We start from the raw sequence: 21,596 nt of genomic DNA on the forward strand, positions 1-21,596 counted from the left end.
TGGCTGTTACTTCCAAATGGTTTTTAGTCATTCAAATTCCATTAAATTTGTGAATATTTTTCCTTTCTAGAAAAAGCTATATTGGATAAAATGATTATGATTTCTCATTTTTAATAATGAACTTTAAAGTTCTAAGTGATAGCTTAATTTTCCATAAAGGAATCTTTATCAAATAAATGCCCTTTACAGATTGAAGGAACACCTTCTTATAGTGAATTAGGCAGAATACTTACTGTTGTCATTTTCACTGACACAGAATTTCAACAGAGTTCTGTGCTTCCTTTACATACCCAATTGTTAACTACGTGAGCTTAGTCACTCAGTAGAGTCCATCTCTTTGTGACCCTTTGGATTGTAGCCCTCCAGGCTCCTCTGTCCATGCATTTTTTTTTTTTTCAGGCAAGGATACTGGGGTGGGTTGCCATTTTCTCCTCCAGGGGATCTTCCTGATCCAGGGATTGAACTAGTCTTTTGCGTCTCTTGCATTGTAGGCAGATTCTTTACTACTGAGCCATCAAGGAAGCCCCATATTCAGTAAATAAATAGGAGTTTTCCAACTGTATGCCTTGGCACACATTTAGGCTGTGAATAACTTGACACAAAGGGTGAGAGAAATTGAAACTCTCAAGCCAGTGTGTGTACAAAGATGATCATTTTCTATGTTTTATGTGAAATGCATGGCAAACATTGAATTAAGTGAAACTTGTCTAGGAATGTAAATAAAGCTGTAGAAGGTCCAAACCATTACAGAATTAGGCAACCCATACTGAAAGCTAAGAAATGAATCTTCTGATGATGCAGTCATGCTGACAGTCACTAACTGTTGCACAAAAGCTCATCATGGGCACATGGGAGCTCCCAAATTGTCCCATTTTAAAAGGAAATTTTTCTAAATGATATATAAGATCATGGCATCTTGTCCCATCACTTCATGGGAAATAGATGGGGAAACAGTGGAAACACTGTCAGACTTTATTGTTTTGGGCTCCAAAATCACTGCAGATGGTGACTGCAGCCATGAAATTAAAAGACACTTACTCCTTGGAGGGAAGGTTATGACCAATCTAGAAAGCATATTAAAAATCAGAGACATTACTTTGCCAACAAACTGGTCAAGGCTATGGTTTTTCCAGTGGTCATGTATGGATGTGAGAGTTGGACTGTGAACAAAGCTGAGTGCTGAAGAATTGATGCTTTTGAAGTGTATTGTTGGAGAAGACTCTTGAGAGTCCCCTGGACTGCAAGGAGATTCAACCAGTCCATCCTAAAGGAGATCAGTCCTGGGTGTTCATTGGAAGGACTGATGCTGAAACTCCAATACTTTGGCCACCTCATGCGAAGAGTTGACTCATTGGAAAAGACCCTGATGCTGGGAGGGATTGGGGACAAGAGGAGAAGGGGATGACAGAGGATGAGATGGCTGGATGGTATCATCGACTTGACAGACATGAGTTTGGGTAAATTCCGGGAGTTGGTGATAGACAGGGAGGCCTGGCGTGCTGTGATTCATGGGGTCACAAAGAGTCTGACATGACTGAGCAACTGAACTGAACTGAACTGAAGTAGAAATAGCAAAGGGCTACCATTCTAACAACTTCCTGATCACCTGCCAACTCCAGAGAGGCTCTTAATATCTGTCCCTCTTAACAAGTGAGACAACATCTACAAAGCTGTTAATTATAGCTGGTAAAGGATGGGTCTGTCTTTTCATTGTTTGAACCCTAGTCCCTAGCACAGGCCTGCCACATTAGGGAACATTTAATAAACATTTCTTATGTGACTGTAGTCAACCTTGAAAAGGGAGCAAGAAGAGTTCACTGGAAACTAGAAGAAACTTTAAGAATGAGGCATTAAACTCCTATATTGCTGATGAGGAATTGAAGGAAATGTGGTGTGATTTTCCTAGAACGAGAGTCTTCTTGTTCCTGGAGTACTTATGTTCTGGTGAAAGTAATTCCTCCAGTTTCCCTATTTGTGTTCCACTCAAATGTATGGGAATATATAGGGTTTCTGATTCTAGATTGATAATTAGGGTCTATCCAGCATACCACCATCTCCATTAAATTAAAAATGTACTTTACTGTGTGAAAGAGGCAAGAAATATAATAGGAGTTATAAAAATCTTTTTTCCTCCATTAACAGCTAGCAAATATTCTTTGAGCTCAGTTTTCTCAACTACACAATGGAAAAATAATTACCTTGGATAATTGATGTGAAAAGAGGAGATTCTATACAGAAAATGTTTATAATTATTTGTCCATAATTGGACTCAGTGAATATTTACTGAATGAATGAATGAGGAAAGAATCACTGTGATTTTACACTGTGGGCAAAGAATGTGACTACCACTTTCTAGCAATGCCTTTCTTTCTTCTACAATACTGTAACTACAATTTCTTTTTTCAAAACTCATATGAATATATACCAGAGCCTTTGGCCATGAAAACGTACACTTGGCTATCATTACCTCTAAAATCTGTGATGATACTTTAATCAACAACTTCAGGTAAGATTAGGGTTCTCTGGTTTAGCAAATAAACATACAAGATGTCCAGTTAAATTTGAATTTCAGACAAATAACAAATAACTTTTTTAGCGTAGGTATGTCCTATACTACATAACTTTTGAGATATGCTCGTAATAAAAAAGTTGGTTATTGTACAGGACATGCTTATAAAAATTACTGTTTATCCGAAATCCAAATTGAACTGGGTATCCTGTAGGCATTTTAGGCCACTGGCAACCTTAAGTTACAGCCAAAAGGGAGCCTTGAAGATAGCTATCATCCCCCTCTCTTGTCCTACATACAAGAGAATGAAGGTTTGGAGAACTTGTTTTCTTGGTCAAAGTAACCCAACCAGAAAGTAACTGAGCGAGACCTATAACCTGGTCTCTTAACACTCCTTCTAGAATTCTCCTCCTGCACATCATGATGAAAACAACCCAACCTTCCCCACCAAAGTGTCTTAGTGACCAGCTAAGCAAAATGATTTATGTTTGTAGTTCTTTAAAAAAAAAAATGAAAGCAAAAAGTCAAATAAAACAACGACAATGAAACCTCGTATGCATTCAGGAGCCAACGTGGCCTCAATTGTTTTTGAAAGCTGGCCTTAGGTCGAAGATCCCACATGCCACAACTAAGTCCTGGTGCAGCCAAATAAATAAATGTTAAAAGAAGGAAAACAAAAAATATGCTTCTTAGTCCTTTCTACATGATTATGATACCAGGCAAGCACAAGAGAAGACAACATGCCATTACAGCCCCCATCCTCTCCTCACCTTCACCTTCTTCCTTGTAACAAGTTGCTTTTATCTCTCTGACATGTCTGATCTGAGGCAAGCAGAATAATAAATATGATGCAAATGTGGTTTTGTGGCTGGTGTCTACTGGACACTAGAACTGTTTACCTCATCATAAATAGCGCTCTTCAGGGACACACCCTGACACTGAGTCTCTGTCTCGCCAGCCTCACAGATAAAGACGAACCTCAAACTCCTTGACTAGGAGGAAAGTAAGAAGAGTGTAGCAGTTAATAACACAAGTTTGGGATAGAACAGATCTGGGTCTCCATCTTACTCTGCCTCTTACAATTATGTGACCTCTGAATCCATCTTATTTCTTTTTTTTAAGATTTTTTTGATGTGGACCATTTTTAAAGTCTTTATTTGAATTTGTCACAATATTGTTTCTGTTTTATGTGTTGGGTTTTTTGGCCAAGAGGCATGTGGGATCTTAGCTGCCTGAACCAGGCATCCAGCCCTCACCCCCTGCATTGGAAGGCAAATTTTTACCACTGGATCACCAGGAAAGTCCCTGAATCCCATCTCTTAAGCAAAAAAGAACTCCACTTACTTTCTTCAAAACTATACTCAGGTACTCTGAGGGCCACAGATAAATTACCCCATGTTGCTTTCCTTCAAAGAAGATAACTTGGTCATCTTGAGCCCAGACAAAGTTTTGTTACCAAGTTTTCAGTCTAGGTTAGAAAACCTTGGGGTGTTAAAATTCATCAGGTAGTACTTTAAATGAGTATAGCTTATTGTATATAAATCATATCTTAATGAAGTTGAAAAAAAACAGACTGGAGATAATAAAATAGCTTGGTGGATGTCTTACAGATAGGGAGTCAAAGGCAATAAACTAAGACAAGATAGAGTGGGGCTTTATTAAGCAACAAGGAATAGATGTGAGCTAAACAGAAAAGTACTCAGGGTATGGGAAGGCCAGCATTCAGTTCGCTTCAGTTCAGTCATTCAGTCGTGTCCGACTCTTTGCGACCCCATGAATAATTGCAGCACGCCAGGCCTCCCTGTCCATCACCAACTCCCGGAGTTCACTCAGACTCACGTCCATCGAGTCAGTGATGCCATCCAGCCATCTCATCCTCTGTCATCCCCTTCTCCTCCTGCCCCCAATCTCTCCCAGCATCAGAGTCTTTTCCAATGAGTCAACTCTTTGCATGAGGTGGCCAAAGTACTGGAGTTTCAGCCTTAGCATCATTCCTTCCAAAGAAATCCCAGGGCTGATCTCCTTCAGAATGGACTGGTTAGATCTCCTTGCAGTCCAAGGGACTCTCAAGAGTCTTCTCCAACACCACAGTTCAAAAGCATCAATTCTTCAGCACTCAGCCTTCATCACAGTCCAACTCTCACATCCATACATGACTACTGGAAAAACCACAGCCTTGACTAGATGGACCTTTGTTGGCAAAGTAATGTCTCTGCTTTTCAATATGCTATCTAGGTTGGTCATAACTTTCCTTCCAAGGAGTAAGCGTCTTTTAATTTCATGGCTGCAGTCAACATCTGCAGTGATTTTGGAGCCCCCAAAAATAAAGTCTGACACTGTTTCCCCATCTATTTCCCATGAAGTGATGGAACCAGATGCCATGATCTTCGTTTTCTGAATGTTGAGCTTTAAGCCAACTTTTTCACTCTCTTGTTTCACCTTCATCAAGAGGCTTTTTAGTTCCTCTTCACTTTCTGCCATAAGGGTGGTGTCATCTGCATATCTGAGGTTATTGGTATTTCTCCAGGCAATCTTGATTCCAGCTTGTGCTTCTTCCAGTCCAGCATTTCTCATGATGTACTCTGCATATAAGTTAAATAAGCAAGGTGACAATATACAGCCTTGACGTACTCCTTTTCCTATTTGGAACCAGTCTGTTGTTCCATGTCCAGTTCTAACTGTTGCTTCCTGACCTGCATACAAATTTCTCAAGAGGCAGGTCAGGTGGTCTGGAATTCCTTTCTCTTTCAGAATTTTCCACAGTTTATTGTGATCCACACAGTCAAAGGCTTTGGCATAGTCAATAAAGCAGAAATCGATGTTTTTCTGGAACTCCCTTGCTTTTTCCATGATCCAGTGGATGTTGGCAATTTGATCTCTGGTTCCTCTGCCTTTTCTAAAACCAGCTTGAACATCAGGAAGTTGTACAAAAAAGATCTTCATGACCAAGATAATCATGATGATGTGATCACTGACCTAGAGCCAGACATCCTGGAATGTAAAGTCAAGTGGGCCTTAGAAGCATTACTACGAACAAAGCTAGTGGAGTTGATGGAATTCCAGTTGAGCTACTTCAAATCCTGAAAGATGATGCTATGAAAGTGCTGCACTCAATATGCCAGCAAATTTGGAAAACTCAGCAGTGGCCACAGGACTGGAAAAGGTCAGTTTTCATTCCAATCCCAAAGAAAGGCAATGCCAAAGAATGTTCAAGATCAGATCAGATCAGTCGCTCAGTCGTGTCCGACTCTTTGCGACCCCATGAATAATCGCAGCACGCCAGGCCTCCCTGTCCATCACCAACTCCTGGAGTTCACTCAGACTCACGTCCATCGAGTCAGTGATGCCATCCAGCCATCTCATCCTCTGTCGTCCCCTTCTCCTCTTGCCCCCAATCCCTACCAGCATCAGAGTCTTTTCCAATGAGTCAACTCTTCGCATGAGGTGGCCAAAGTACTGGAGTTTCAGCTTTAGCATCATTCCTTCCAAAGAAATCCCAGGGCTGATCTCCTTCAGAATGGACTGGTTGGATCTCCTTGCAGTCCAAGGGACTCTCAAGAGTCTTCTCCAACACCACAGTTCAAAAGCATCAATTCTTAGGCGCTCAGCCTTCTTCACAGTCCAACTCCCACATCCATACATGACCACAGGAAAAACCATAGCCTTGACTAGATGGACCTTTGTTGGCAAAGTAATGTCTCTGCTTTTGAATATGCTGCCTAGGTTGGTCATAACTTTTCTTCCAAGAAGTAAGCGTCTTTTAGTTTCATGGCTGCAGTCACCATCTGCAGTGATTTTGGAGCCCAGAAAAATAAAGTCTGACACTGTTTCCACTGTTTCTCCATCTATTTCCCATGAAGTGATGGGACCAGATGCCATGATCTTCCTTTTCTGAATGTTGAGCTTTAAGACAACTTTTTCACTCCCCACTTTCATCAAGAGGCTTTTTAGTTCCTCTTCACTTTCTGCCATAAGGGTGGTGTCATCTGCATATCTGAAGTTATTGATATTTCTCCCGGAAATCTTGATTCCAGCTTGTGTTTCTTCCAGTCCAGTGTTTCTCATGATGTACTCTGCATAGAAGTTAAATAAACAGGGTGACAGTATATAGCCTTGATATATTCCTTTTCCTATTTGGAACCAGTCTGTTGTTCCATGTCCAGTTCTAACTGTTGCTTCCTGACCTGCATACAGATTTCTCAAGAGGCAGGTCAGGTGGTCTGGTATTCCCATCTCTTTCAGAAATTCCACAGTTTATTGTGATCCACACAGTCAAAGGCTTTGGCATAGTCAATAAAGCAGAAATAGATGTTTTCCTGGAACTCTCTTGCTTTTTCCATGATTCAATGGATGCTGGCAATATGATCTCTGGTTCCTCTGCCTTTTCTAAAACCAGCTTATACATCAGGAAGTTCACAGTTCACATATTGCTGAAGCCTGGCTTGGAGAATTTTGAGCCTTACTTTACTAGTGTGTGAGATGAGTGCAATTGTGTGGTAGAAACTTGCATTCATCTCACACACTAGTAAAGTAAAGCTCAAAATTCTCCAAGCCAGGCTTCAGCAATACCGTGAGGCCAGCATTAAAGCTATTTTAACCCTGGGAAATGAAGCAAAGTACCTCAGGACTAAGGTTCATGCACAACTGGTCTCAGCAGAAGCCTATGCCCCCAAACATTTCTGTTTGCAGATGCTCCCAAAACAAAAGATCTTATTTTATCAACAGATTGTAATCGGGTCTTTCCTTAGAAAAGGCAAAAAAAAATGTTTCTTCAAAGTCAAAAGCTGCCCAAGGTATATTTGAATAACACATAAAAATCCACCTGGTTTACCCAGTGGAGCATAACGATTTCAGAATTAACCCCTAACCAATCATCAAAGCCAAGCCCCCCCAGACCCCCACTGCCAAATGTTATTATTGACTGATTAACTGCTACATAAGAAACTCTAGAAAGTAATGTGTTTTAGGTAGAGAATAACTTAGTAGATAAACTCAATGGTAAAATAACCCAGAGATCAAGGAATGAATTAGACAGACATACAAAATAATCTCTGCACTTCAAATACCCATGATTGGGAACAAACATAAAACCAAACAGCCAAGAAATCACATCCCTACCACTAAATGGATGAGGTTTCCATTCCAGCTTGCAATTCTGCCAATCTTGTGAGTCAAAGATTACAAAGTATTATCTTCAAACTTCACCTCCTTGCTTATTAAACTACAGAGCAACAGATTCAAAACAGCCCAATTAAATGCCAGCATGTCCATTTGCAGTCAGTGTCAAAGAGATGTGTTTGGCCAGAAAAACAGAAATAGGAGAAAGATAACTCATGTATTTCAAGGTGGTTCCTTCACTTCTTTTCTAATTTTTTTTTAATTGAAGTATAGTTGAATTACAACGTTGTGTTAGTTTCAGATGTACAGCAACAGCAAGTGATTCATTTGTGTGTGTATGTGTGTATAACTGAATTTACATATATATATATATATATATAATCTGAGTATGGGACTTCCCAGGTGGTACAATGATAAAGAATCAACCTTCCAATGCAGGAGATGCAAGAGATGTGGGTTCTAGCCCTGCGTCAGAAAGATCCCCTAGAACAGGAAATGGCAACCCACTCCAATATTCCAGTATTCTTGCCTGAAAAATTCCATGAACAAAGGAGCCTGGCAGGCTACAGTCCATGGGGGTGCAAACAGCAGGAACACAACTGAACATATGCACCATGCAATCTGATTTTATATATATATATATACACACACCTATATATGTATATAAAAGAATATATGTATATATGCTTTTTAGATTATTTTCCTGTATAGGTTATTACAAAATATTAAGTATATTAATACTTTCCTGTGCTATACAGTAGGTCCTTGTTGATTATTTATTTTATATATAGTAGTATGCATGCATTATTCCCAAATGCCTAATTTACCCCCATCTTTCCCATTTGATAACCATGAATTTGATATCTATGTCTGTGAGTCTGTTTCTGTTTTGTAAATAAGTCCATCTGTATTAGATTCCACGTGTAAGTGATATCATATATTTGTCCTTTTCTGTCTGATATTATCACTTAGTATGATAATCTCTAGGTCCCCATCTATGTTTATTTCATTCTTTCTAATGGCTGAATAAGAGTCCATCATGTGAATGTACCACACCTTCTTTATCCATTCACCTGTCGATGGACATTTAAATTGCCTCCATGTGGTGTCACTAGTGGTAAAGAACCCACCTGCCAATGCAGGAGACATAAGAGATGCAGGTTTGACCCCTGGGTGGGGAAGATCCCCTTGGTATGGCAACCCACTCTAGTATTCTTGCCTGGAGAATCCCCATGGACAAAGCAGCCTGGTGAGCTACAGTCACTGGGTCTCAAAGAGTCGGACGTGACTAAAGCAATTTAGCACAGTCCTGGTTACTGTAAATAATGCTGCTATGAACATTGGGATGTATGTATCTTTTAGAATTATGATTTTCTCTCCATAAGGAAATAGAGCTCCTTTACTTTTATTTATATTCAGTCAGTGAAGAACTTCATGAAACTCAAATCCGCTTGTCCAAAACCTTATCTTTAGACTTTAAGTGGATTTTTTTTTCTTTTTAATTTATGCCACATTTAACTCTGAATATTTACAGTCCAAATTATTGTTTTGTTTTGTTTTAACCTAGAGATTTCTATGCTTTTGAATTGTGGTGCTGGATAAGACTCTTGAGAATCCCTTGGACAACAAGGAGATTAAACTAGTCAATCCTAAAGGAAATCAACCTTGAATATTCATTGGAAGGACTGATGCTAAAGCTGAAGCGCCGAAAGATTGAGAGCATGAGGAAAAGGGAGCAGCAGAGGATGAGATGGTTAAATATCATCACCAACTCAATGGGCATGGTTATGAGCATACTCCGGGAGATTTCAGAGGAGAGAGGAGCCTGGTGTGCTACAGTCCATGGGGACGCCAAGAGTCAGACATGACTTAGTGACTGAACAGCAACAAAGAGGTATCTAACATAAGCAAAAAGTATCACTGTTCTAGTCTACTCTTCAATAAATTCAAAAAATATTTAATGAGAACCAAATGTATTTAAGGTGGTGGATTGATCTGTAGAGAAAAAAAAAAAAAAACAAAAAAAACAAACAAAAAAAAACCCAAAAACCAGAAAAACACAATCCCTAACCTTGAAGTATTTACAACCGAGTCATTTTACGATTAGGGCTTCCCAGGTGGCTCAGTGGTAAAGAACCCGCCTGCCAATGCAGAAAACGCAGGTTTAGATCCCTGGGTCAGAAAGATCTCCTGGAGAAGGAAATGACAACACACTCCAGTATTCTTGCCTGGGAAATCCCATGGACAAAGGAGCCTGGCAGGCTATATAGTCTATGAAGTTGCAAAGAGTCAGACATGACTGAACACATCCAAGTACACATTTTATGGCTAGCTTTAACTAAGTATTCCTGTTATTAGACAAAATAATTGTTTTAATGTGTATAAACTCTGAAAACCTCTTTCCAATCTTGAGCCATATTTTTTTTTCCCATATCCAAGTGTAATCTAAAATTACCTATTTCTTTAATTCACTTATTTTTAAGTACTAAATTAACTTACTTAAGGATAAATTGTTATATAACTATCTCCTTTAAAATTATCTTAATCATTAATAACTATATAAAATGATGGGATTTAACATGCTGCTTAGATTTTTTTCGAAATGTACATTAAAATAAATACTTGTTTATTAACATCAATGTTTACTGTGTATTACGTAAACTTATACTGAGAAACATGTCTCTAATTGAGTCCCAAGTGAAATCTCTTCCTCTGCCCACTCATAAATCTCATTGCAACCCAGGTAACTCGTTACACGCCAATACTCTTAGTTGATGATGCCACCTTCCAATAAGAAAAGAGCTTCCTCTCATCACTTCAACAAACCATATCTTTTCCTCATGTTTAGCTTATTTCTCTAAGATAGTCGTAGTAATATCCTATGATCACATCTTTATCATTACCCCAAATTTCATCTTCTGTCACCTCAGTTACTCCTTCTATTAACCCTTATTTCTTGTTTTCAGGTGGTCTCCCTTTTCTTTGGCTCCTTTGCCTTTACTTATATGCTGCTGCTAAGTCACTTCAGTCATGTTTGACTCTGTGCGACCCCATAGACGGCAGCCCACTAGGCTCCTCTGTCCCTGGGATTCTCCAGGCAAGAACACTGGAGTGGGTTGCCATTTCCTTCTCCAATGCATGAAAGTGAAAAGTAAAAGTGAAGTTGCTCAGTTGTGCCTGACTCTTAGCGACCCCATGGACTGCAGCCTACCAGGCTCCTCCGTCCATGGGATTTTCTAGGCAAGAGTACTGGAGTGGGTTGCCATTGCCTTCTCCGCACTTATATGTATTTGGTTTAAAAATATTTATTGTCCATTGTGTGTTAGAGACTATGCAAGATTCTAGGAATGTAGACAAGAATCTACAAACCTCAAGGAGTCACAAGTATCTGAGGACACAAGGACGTCCTGTGTCACCAACCATGTCATGAGTGCCTTGTAAGGTAAATGCAAGAATGTTTGCAGAGGAAACACAAGTGGAACTTGAAATCTAAGGTAGAAAGGATTTCCCCATGGAGGTTAATATCTAAAATCAATATTATACACATGCTGGTTTTGTGACCCAGGGAAGTCTCTAGTTACTTTAAGCTTTATTTTCCTCAACCATAAAATGATAATGTTGTCTACCTTACCTGGCTGTAATAAGATTAAGGGGACAGCATGTACTCAGTGGTGAGGCCCCAGAGTTAGTGAGCTTGGATTCCAATGCCAACTCTAATACTACATGGCCTAGGGTGGGTTACTTTACAACTGTGTATTGGAGTCCCATCAATAAAATGTGGATAAATAATAATATCTATCTAATAAATAATAATATCTATCTAATATCTAATCTATAAATAATAATATCTAGTATCTATCTAGTAATATCTATCTAATAGATGTAAAAGTTAAGTGGGAAAATCCATGAAAATCACTAGATAGTGAACATTCAATAAATGTTAGCCACTCTTATCAGACGGCTTTTTAAATCTCAATATCTGTGTATAAATCCTGTTAAGTAAACAGCAAAACAAAAAACTCATTTATAATCCTTCATTTTATTATTCATAATTTACAATAGATCTCATCTATTAAGTGAATTAAGCAGAGGAGACTAAAATAAAACTTTAATGGTACCAAACTGGCAAAGTAGAAGAAAATCTACCCTCTTTCCATGTATTAGGAATTAAGCCAAACTCACCCCAAACCTCAGAATGTGACATTACTTGGAATAGGGTCATTGCAGATATGATTAATTAAGTGATGATGAGGTCATACTGGATTAGGTTAGATCCCAAATCCAATATGACTGGCATCCTTATAAAACAGGGAAATTTGGAGAAAGATGCACCCAGGAGAGAGACACGTGAAGATGAAGTCAGAGATGGGGTGACATTCCTATAAGAGAAGGAATGCCAAAGATTGTCAGCAAACCACCAGAAGTTGGAAGAGAAGCATGGCGCAGATTCTTTCTCACAGTCCACAGAAGGAACAACCCTGCTGACACCTCGGTTTCAGACTCGGAACCTCTGGAACTGTAAGATGATACAGTTCTGCCATTTAAGGCACTTAGTTCGTACTGCTTGTTGCGGCAGCCCTAGCAAACTAATATACTATCTGACACATTTTGTTTCTTTCTAGTAAGAACATAAATCTTAATAATGTGTAGATCAGTTCTGGAGATATATACTTAAATTTTAGTCTGAATCACACAATTGGTCATATACCAAATTCTGTTCTCTACTTCTTTTGTGTAATACATCTCCTCTATACCCACATTACAGGTTCCTTGAAGAAAGAATATATTCATTTATTAATTCAACAGGTATCTATAAAAGTGAAAGTCTCTCAGTTGTGTCCGACTCTTTGCAACCCCATGGCCTATACAGTCCATGGGATTCTCTAGGCCAGAATACTGGAGTGAGTGGCCTTTCCCTTCTCCAGGGGATCTTCCCAACCCAGGGATCAAACCCAGGTCTCCCACATTGCAGGCAGATTCTTTACCAGCTGAGCCACAAGGGAAGCCCAAGAATACCCACTCCAGTATTCTTGCCTGGAGAATTCCATGGATACCGAAACCTGGCAGGCTATACAGTCCATGGGGTCACAAAGAGTCGACAGGACTGAGCAACTTTCACTTTTCTGACATTCCAGAATCCTAGCAGAAGTGTAGCCAAAACAGATATATCCAGAGGCTTATAGAGAGAGAATACCATAGTGGTTTATAGAGAGTGGTGGAGGAGGGCCACTACTTGAGGGTCATAATCCAAAGGAAGCTTAGCATTACTGGAGTAGTCGGTTCTTTAAAAAGATATTTTCTGGGACTTCCAGCTCATTTCAGCATTAATTCAAGACACAAAAGTGAGTCCTTTGAAGCTATTCTTCTCACCTTTGTGGATTTTCTGTCAGAAGCAGACAAATCCTACCTCTCTTTTTATATTCTCCTATCTCACCTCTTTTCACCATTTTCCCCTCTCCTGGCTCCTCCAGCCAGATCACACCCCACCTCTTGCCTTAATTACCCTTTCCAGGACTGACTCATCTGCAAACAAGGTAGTGGTGTCATCACTGGGAACTCTTACTCTCAAGCATTTGAGATGTGGGATGATCCTTGAAGTCAGACAGATCTAGGGATATAATCCTAGCCAAGGGAGTTAGACTTATTTACCGACTAATGGTGGGTGTGTAGATTAAATGAGATAGTGCACGGGAAAGTCCCCAGCACAATCCCACTTCTCAAAATACTTGAGAGTAAGCATACCCAACGATGACGCCGCTGCCTTGTTTACAGGTAAGTCAGCCCACCACTTAAACACTAAACAAATCAAAAACAACTTAGGTCTAACCACAGGGGTGATTAAGGTGCCACGTCACTCTTTAATCTGAGGGTAAATGTGCAAATAGATTGTCTCTACTTAATCTACAAAAGCTATCCATTACATGTGTGAAAGGGGCATGCATGGACAAGAGTGTTTTCTAGGCATTAGGACTTAATACAAAAAAAACAGCAAAAAGTCTAGTGTAACACTGGTGTCATGGAACAAGATTGCTAGTACAAAGTGAGATTTCTACACTGCAATGATTTCAGGGCAGTGGATGTCACAAGAGGTGGCTGAGGGAGACGGGGAAGGGGTTGGCTGGCTACAGGTCAATAGAAACCAGGCAAATATAGCACTTTCTAACATATCCTGGCTTCTGCTTATTTAAAAAAATATGTCCCTGGCAAGGAGGATCCCTCTTGTCACTTCTCTGTTGGGTTTCTACTGACCAAAGACTGTCAGGTGATATCAAGAAATTCTGTCCCTTGGGCATAAATAAATGCCCAACACCCATAGTTCACAGGAATATGAAAGCCTGAGAGGCCTGGAATCGATCCAACCCATTTTAACTAGCAAGAAACTACCTAGTAATACCTTGTTTGTATTTCTTGGAGGAGGGACACAAGAAACACTTATTTCATTCCACACAATAATTCACCACAATCAGAGGGAGCACAGCAAGGGCAACACCATCTCCCAGCTGCTGATTACATCAAAGGCTTGCAGCACAAATTCAATTTTATGATGTTAATCTTGGCCTGCCACTCAGAAATTTTCTCTGAGGGATATGATTTTTCTCTGGATTTCATTTTAAGAATGATTTTCTTCACCCACAATCAATAAAGATATGTTTTCATCAAAAGACTCTATCTTGGTAGAATTCAATTGGCTATTTCAATCCCTTTTGGTGACACAATATTAATTAAAATAGTTTATGTTGCACTTCAACTGGAAAAAGAGTCAGTGAAAATAGCAGCTACTCAGAACACATGTTCTATACACATCAACATGGAGGGCAGAAAAGAATTTTCTCTTTCTCCAGGCGGCAGACATTAGCTATTCAAGAGAGCTGCTCTGACTTAGTTTATCTCTGTGTTATCACTGAAATAATAATAATAATAAATAAGCTCTTCCTGTTTGTATAGTTTGCTCAATAGGAAATAAAAATACACATGAAGAAAATGCTTCTAATTCTCACCTGCTAGTGCCTCAGGAAGAGCAAAATAAATGTCTGTGCCCACGCAGCATAATGGGATATTAAGAATCACAGTCACTGTTTCTCTTAATTAAAAAGTTAAAATGTTATTAAAATTTATTTTTATTTTCAATTTCTAAATAATGGTTGCAATTGAATACGTTTTCTTTCTAACAAGGAAACATAGGACAAGTATGGAGTTTTTCACACTTAAAAAAAGGAGAAAATTATGTAAACATATTATAGGAAATGAATTCTCTTTTAACAATGATTTTTAAAGTGGCAGTTAATTCACTTAACAAAAACATGTATCAAAGTACCTACTGTGTGCCTGACTCTGGTCACCACTTGAGGCTGAGAGAATCTGAACTTGAGGCTGGAAATCTAAATTTTAACCAGTTCTCCAAAGATATTCTTAAGCACATTTGAGGCAAAGGAACTTAAATCAATCTCATCATTGCCCCTCTACCACACAATTAATGGAATATACAAATTATTGATAAAATTAAAGACATATTCACTGAATAAAAGACCAAAAAGAATAAATCCCTCAAAACTTCTTGCTTGGGGCCTGATCTGCATGACCACCTGAGAACATCAAGACCTAGCCGGCCTAATTTGGGCCTTCCACAGCAAAAAGTCCTCGTCTGGTCCCTAACCTACTATTTTTCTCTGCAGTGACTATAGTTTAAAGTAGTTAAAGTCTTTTTCTATCTACTGCCATCTAAATGACACAGAGAAAGAAATAGTCCCTGTTCTGTAGGACTTTGTAAAAAAAACTACCTGAGGTCTTTCCTTGGAAATCCATGTGGGGAAAGGGCCTTAACAGGAAAACTCTAAGTATTCAATCATTGAGAAAATATGTACATTGTTTGCAAGAAGGAATAATTCAAGATGATTAAGTTAGAATTTTGAGGCAAAGCCTTCCACATTTCTAAGAATTTTAAGAGCTAATGCTACCAGAGAAAAATCATAAGAGGGTACAGTCCTTTAACAAATTCCTCCCAAAATGTTCAAGTTGCATTTTCGTATTCCGAAAGAACTAACACATTATCCAGATCCCATCCCCTAAAAATGTTTTTCTAAGACTCACTTCAACTGCTCAGAATGAAAACAAGAACTGGAGCAGGAAGCAGGGCCTAAAATGGTCTGAGATCCTATCATGTAAACACAAGAATGCTAACCTTTGTCCATCAAAGAATTCCTGGTGTGGTGGAACTCCTTTAACAGAGCCTGGTCTTAAAACAGGTGGATGTTCAAAGTAAACATTTAGTGGTTGGGAAATAGGGATAATAGAGGTGAAACTATAAAAAACTTCATACGTCATTCTGAACAATAAGACTGGTCTGCTTTTTATGATATACTTGAAAACATGAAGTCCCATTGATACACAAGGCTGGATTTCTGTTGTATTTTTCTCTCATCAAGAGACTAAGATGAGTGAAGGGAACCAAATTAGTTGATTGTCACCTGTGCATCATATAGTCTTGTGTTTTCTAGGCAACTAAGTCTTCCAACAAAGTTGTGATGTACACACTCTTATGGGAGAGACTTGAAAATCAAATAAGGACCTAATAATGTAAAATAATGGACTTCCCTTTTGGCTCAGTGGTAAAGAATCTGCCTGCTAATGCAGGAGACATGGGTTTGATCCCTGGGTTGGGAAGGTACCCTGGAAAAGGAAATGGCAACCCACTCTAATATTCCTGCCTGGGAAATGCCATTGACAGAGGACCCTGGTGGGCTTCAGTCCATGGGGGTTACAAAATAGTCAGACATGACTTAGTGACTAAATAACAACAATGTAAAATAATACACAACACTCATTTTACATCTGAGGAAACCAAAGCTCATAGAAGCAAAATAATTTGCCAACATCCTGTAGCCAGTAAAGGATGAAACAATATGTGTGAAGATTTGTATTTGTCATGTTCTCTCACCCTATGAGACCTTCACACACAAGTTTCCTTTGGCCTGGAATGCTCTTCCTCAGCATTTCCTCCTGGAAAACTCCTATAAAAATGGAGCCTTCAAAACTGAAACTAAATTGTAACTCCTTTGAGCCTCTACTGGGTGATACATTGCACTCCTCAACTCCCAGCACTTCCTTTTCTACCTTTAGGGAGCTCTGATTGCTCTGCTCTAATTATTCCTGTGCCAGTTACTTGAACCCTACCATGAATGTTTAAAGGGCAGGAAACTGTTCTTTTTCCTTTGCATTTTGCTTGTAGGTAGTTTTATATATAACAAAATGTAAAAAAAATGTTGAGGGGGATGTCAAAAAATAAATGTATTCATTATGAGTGAATGTAGTATGGCTTTAAAAGCCACCTCCTTTTTCTTCTCCCAGACAAGTCAGCTTGAATGTTAACTCTGAGGTCTGCACAAGGAGAGAAAGGGAGATGTAGAAAGATATCTTTGGCTATGAACTTGTCTGTAATTACTATTTAAGCAACCTAAAATCTTATCAGCTTTCTGGGCCCGGAATTCACCCCTCACTAGGAGGAAACACAGTCAATTCACCAAGAGATTGAATGATTCAATTAATGACAATTCCCTCATCCTGTACTTGCTTAGTTTTTATACACTCATACGTAAGATTTTACTTTTTCCAGATGAAATTTCATTTTGTTAAAAGCAAAAAAAGGAAGGGCTAGAAAACCAAGATAGATCCAGGAGTCTCCAAAACTCACACCCTTAGCCACTGCACTGCATTGCTTAGGTGGGGCAGGGACACTGCCCGACATGTTAGGAAGCCCTTTGGAAATGAGAGCAAACTCTAGATGAGATGTTGGTCTAGAACAGTGATATCTAGCTCTAGAAGCTCTAGAAATGAGACGGTGCCTTTTATAAAATAATTCAAAAAGATCCAAATGTCCTTTAAGATCAATACAGTTTCCTTACTTTGAACACAAAAATGAATTAAAGTAAGTTAAAGGACTTGTTCGGAGAAGGCAATGGCACCCCACTCCAGTACTCTTGCCTGGAAAATACCATGGATGGAGGAGACTAGTGGGCCGCAGTTCATGAGGTCACTAAGAGTTGGACAAGACTCAGCGACTTCACTTTCACTTTTCACTTTCCTGCATTGGAGAAGGCAATGGCAACCCACTCCAGTGTTCTTGCCTGGAGAATCCCAGGGACCGGGGAGCCTCATGGGCTGCCATCTATGGGGTCGCACAGAGTCGGACACGACTGAAGCGACTTAGCAGCAGCAGCAGCAGCAAAGGACTTGTTGGTACCCCAGAGTAAAGCTGGGGACTTGCCAGGTGTTCAGAGATGGTCTAGTAAGAGAACTTACACATATTCTTTCAGTCTTTATCCCTACCTCATTGCCTTGCCTCTAACTCAGAACATAATTTAATCTAAAAGTGTTAGACTAGGGGAAAAATAACTACATTCAGAGCAGAGCTTCCAGAGAAATGTCTGACAGAATTCTTAATAAGAGATGCTGCATATTGTACCACTATTAAATAACAGAAAAAATAATTGTCAAGTCACAGATATATTTGAATGAAGCAATCTTTAAACTTTGAAATATTCCTAATACCACTATTCTCAAGGTTGCACAGTTATTTAATAACATATATACTTCTATTCCAGTTGGCCTCTATAAACTAGAACCTTAGATTTCTAAAGCATTAACTTCATTGGATAGACCTGTTAATGCAAGATATCACACACAGAGAGAGGCTTATACTTTAAATTGATATTTTATTGATAAAATAATTATAATTTACAAATATCTTCCCCCAAAGTGGTGAGGATATTAGAACTCAATACAGACCCAATTTTTGTGGTTTAAAAAATAATAATCATGTTTACTAGAGCTTTTCATGGACAAAGTTTCCCTTTCTCCTCTTACCCTTTGCATTCTTTACAGAAAACACTATGGGTACACAGTTATATTGAAGGAGCTAAAGGAGAGGTAAGGAACAAAAGTCACAAGACCGGATTAACCACAAATAATTGCATGCCAAAAGAAGCTGCTTTCTTCTTCCCTGATCTTTAAAAGGTGAGAATTCAGGAGAGAGAAGACTAACCCAGTGTTTGCCGGGGGGCGGGAGAAGTGGGGGTGAGGGTAGGAAAGGGGATGGAAGAGACAAGGTTTCCAAATCCTTTCTTCAGATAAAACTATTCAAAACTAGTGACCTAATTTTCAAAGATGACCTTGAACTCCTTTAGCATAAAACTACAAGGGGGAGGAACAGAAAGTTAACGTTGTTTCGCAGCAACCTTCTGATTGCGTCTTCCTAACAGTTTTCGAAATGAACACAAAAACGTTCTAATGGATGAGGAGGGGGTTAGGGAAGCACCTGTCCGCAAGGCAGGACTGCTAGTACTTCACCTTGGCCAGATTTTTCGTCAATGCAGACATCACTCCCTGGCTTTTCCTGTCCCTGGTCCAACTTTACAAGTGATAATAGTGTTGTGTCCGCAACCTTTATTGCTGGCGCAGCCGCAGGTGCACATCAAGGAAAGTTTTCACCAGATTCCCTGCCCCGACAGGTCCCAAGATGTCACACCCTCTCCTGCCGGCGTCCACCGGATCTTTTCCCCAGCTACTCGACTCAGCTTAATGAATTCAAGAACTCCAGTCCCGGAGACGTCCGATTTCCGAGTCCCAAGAGACTCTCTCAAGACCTCACCTACCCCAAGCCATCCAGCCCCCGCTACCACACTCGAAAGGACCGATTTGACTGGTGCCTGTCTTCGGTCACTACGGATGCGACATCAGGACGAGAAAGTAGAAGAGGGAGTTTTCCACGTGCAAGAACTCGGAGCAGAAAAAGAGATTATAACTACTGCAACACGCGCTCACCTTCCTTCCTCTCCCCTCGGTATCCAAACCCTCGACTTGAGAGCGGGAAGCCAAGGGCAGCACGAGTCCGGGGCCGTCCGGGGCCACCGCCTGGGACAGAGGAGCCCGAGCCGAGGCCGGGGCGGCTGCTTTAACCCAGACTGGGTGCCGCGAAGCTGCAGCGGACCCGCAGCTTGACAGAGGGGTAGCAGGACACAGGGGCGGTCTTTCAGGAGCAGCCACACCCTCAAACCTGACACCTCGCCCCACCCGAAACCACGCCCTCCCCCGAAACCACGCCTTCTCCTCCTGCCCCTTGTCCCTCTCCCCTCCCCCGACTCCAGCCGGAACTCTGGCTACCTCTAGACACAGGCGCTGCGTGGTCCAGCCACTCCCTCCATCTCTCACGAGCGGTGGTGGCTGGAACAGGCCGGTCCGCGGGCGTCGAGGTGTTCTTCCAGGGCTGGAGGGAGTCAAGAGTTAGGTCAGGAAAGTCAAGGTAGGCCAGGTGATATGGACCCTCCCCGGCACTGATAGAGACTGGGAGCCCTGGGACCTTTGTTAATGGAAGGGAGGAAGTTCCCCTCCACCTAGCAGAGAAGAGTGAGAGTCCAGGGAGCTAGGAAGGGTGGAAAAATTCACCCTTGAAACGGGAGTCCTGACCTGCTCTTGAGTGTGCCAAGTCAGACTACTGACTGGGTAATTTAGAAAAATGGGAGGGACAGTTTGTTTTTCTCAGGTTTCTTGGTCATTTTACTTTTTACTCCAAACCTGTGGGCAACGTAGTCCTGGATTTTAACACTCCCAGAAGTAGGTGGGGAGATATATTTTTATTTATTTATTTGATATGGATCATTAAATAAAATAAGCTTTTATTATATTGCTTCTGTTTTAGATTTTGGAGTTTTGGCAGGAAGCATATGGGATTTTAGCTCCCCACCCAGGGATAGAGCCCAAACCACCAACATTGGAAGCTTGGAGTCTTAACCTCTAGACCAGGAGGGAAATCCCTAATGGGGTGAGATTTTTAATCACTCCCTTTCACTTGTACCTACCTGGCTTCCCAAATACTAAGGATAGTTGGCCAGGCCCAAGTCAGAGCACAAGTTCTAGGTCCTCTGAGACCTAGAGGTCTGAAGTCAGACTTCTCATACCCTGGATCTTCCTGTGTGAAACCTTGCAGAGGAGGATACCCCCTCTCATCTTCATCCTCTGCACCAGGTTAGCTCCAAGTCTTGGTTCATCTGGAAGCTCACTTACCCCAGCAGGTTGGTGTTCCTGCTCTTCACTCCCAAGTTGCCTCACTTCCTATTATAGCACTTGTCACAACTTCCTGCAATTACTTGTTGCACTGGCCTACCTGCTTGACTGTAAGGTCTGTGAAGGAAGGACACCAAACATATAGTGGATACTTATAAAATACTGTTGATCCATGACATGTATCTAACAATTGCCTGTTAAAGTGACCCCAGCCTCCAGTTCTTTATGAACTTCCATCACCTACCCTTAACTTCTAGGTCTGCAGAATTTTATTTCAAAATTAACATTCCCACCCCTACTGCCATTCCCAAATCTTCATCCTACCAGTTGAACAGAACTTTCTTCAAGCTTCATAAAGATGTAAATGGAAAAAGAAACTTAGACTTGGTTCCTCTTGTCTGAGCTCTGCCATAACTAGCTCAGTGGTCGTAAAGGCCCTCAACCATTCTGGGTCTCACATCAGAGCCTTGGATACTTTTAAAGCCAATGAAAATTGGGGGAAGAGGAAAAATGAAAAAAAAAAAAAAAAAAGCTTTTAGGAAAAAATGACCTCAGTAAAAAAATTAAAAATGAAATAAATGAGTAAATGAAATAAAAAATGAAAAAAAAATGTTGATAATATATAATATCAATGTAATAGTCTTTATTGCCAGCATAGTCATTGACAGCATTGAATTTTCCAAGCCTTATAATCACGGAAACCAGTAAGAGTTACAGAAATCTTCCCAGTCTTTCATGTTCTGGGAATGGTAACTGGTTTATTGCAAGGAATCATCCTTTCCCAAATGACTTAAGTAAGACTTACCTTGTTTATCTATGACACAGACCCTCCAAATTTCCATTCTTTGCATCATAAATGATTAGCTGAACCCTGAACCATTTGTGCTAACTAACCAATAAGCTGAACAAAATA

At 40.2% G+C, this 21,596-nt stretch overlaps 1 protein-coding gene across 1 annotated transcript in view; it reads right to left on the minus strand.

The window, feature by feature from the left end:
• The window catches only part of WDR72 (WD repeat domain 72), a 227,192-nt gene extending 207,621 nt beyond the window's left edge, over positions 1-19,571 (minus strand). Inside the window, exon 1 of the mRNA XM_025295622.2 lies at positions 19,445-19,571. The gene's annotated coding sequence lies outside the window, so the exon portion shown is untranslated. The remainder of the gene's footprint in view (positions 1-19,444) is intronic.
• Between the last annotated feature and the right edge of the window lie 2,025 nt (positions 19,572-21,596).

This window comes from Bubalus bubalis, chromosome 11, assembly GCF_019923935.1.
Source record: "Bubalus bubalis isolate 160015118507 breed Murrah chromosome 11, NDDB_SH_1, whole genome shotgun sequence".
Taxonomy (NCBI): Eukaryota; Metazoa; Chordata; class Mammalia; order Artiodactyla; family Bovidae; genus Bubalus; species Bubalus bubalis.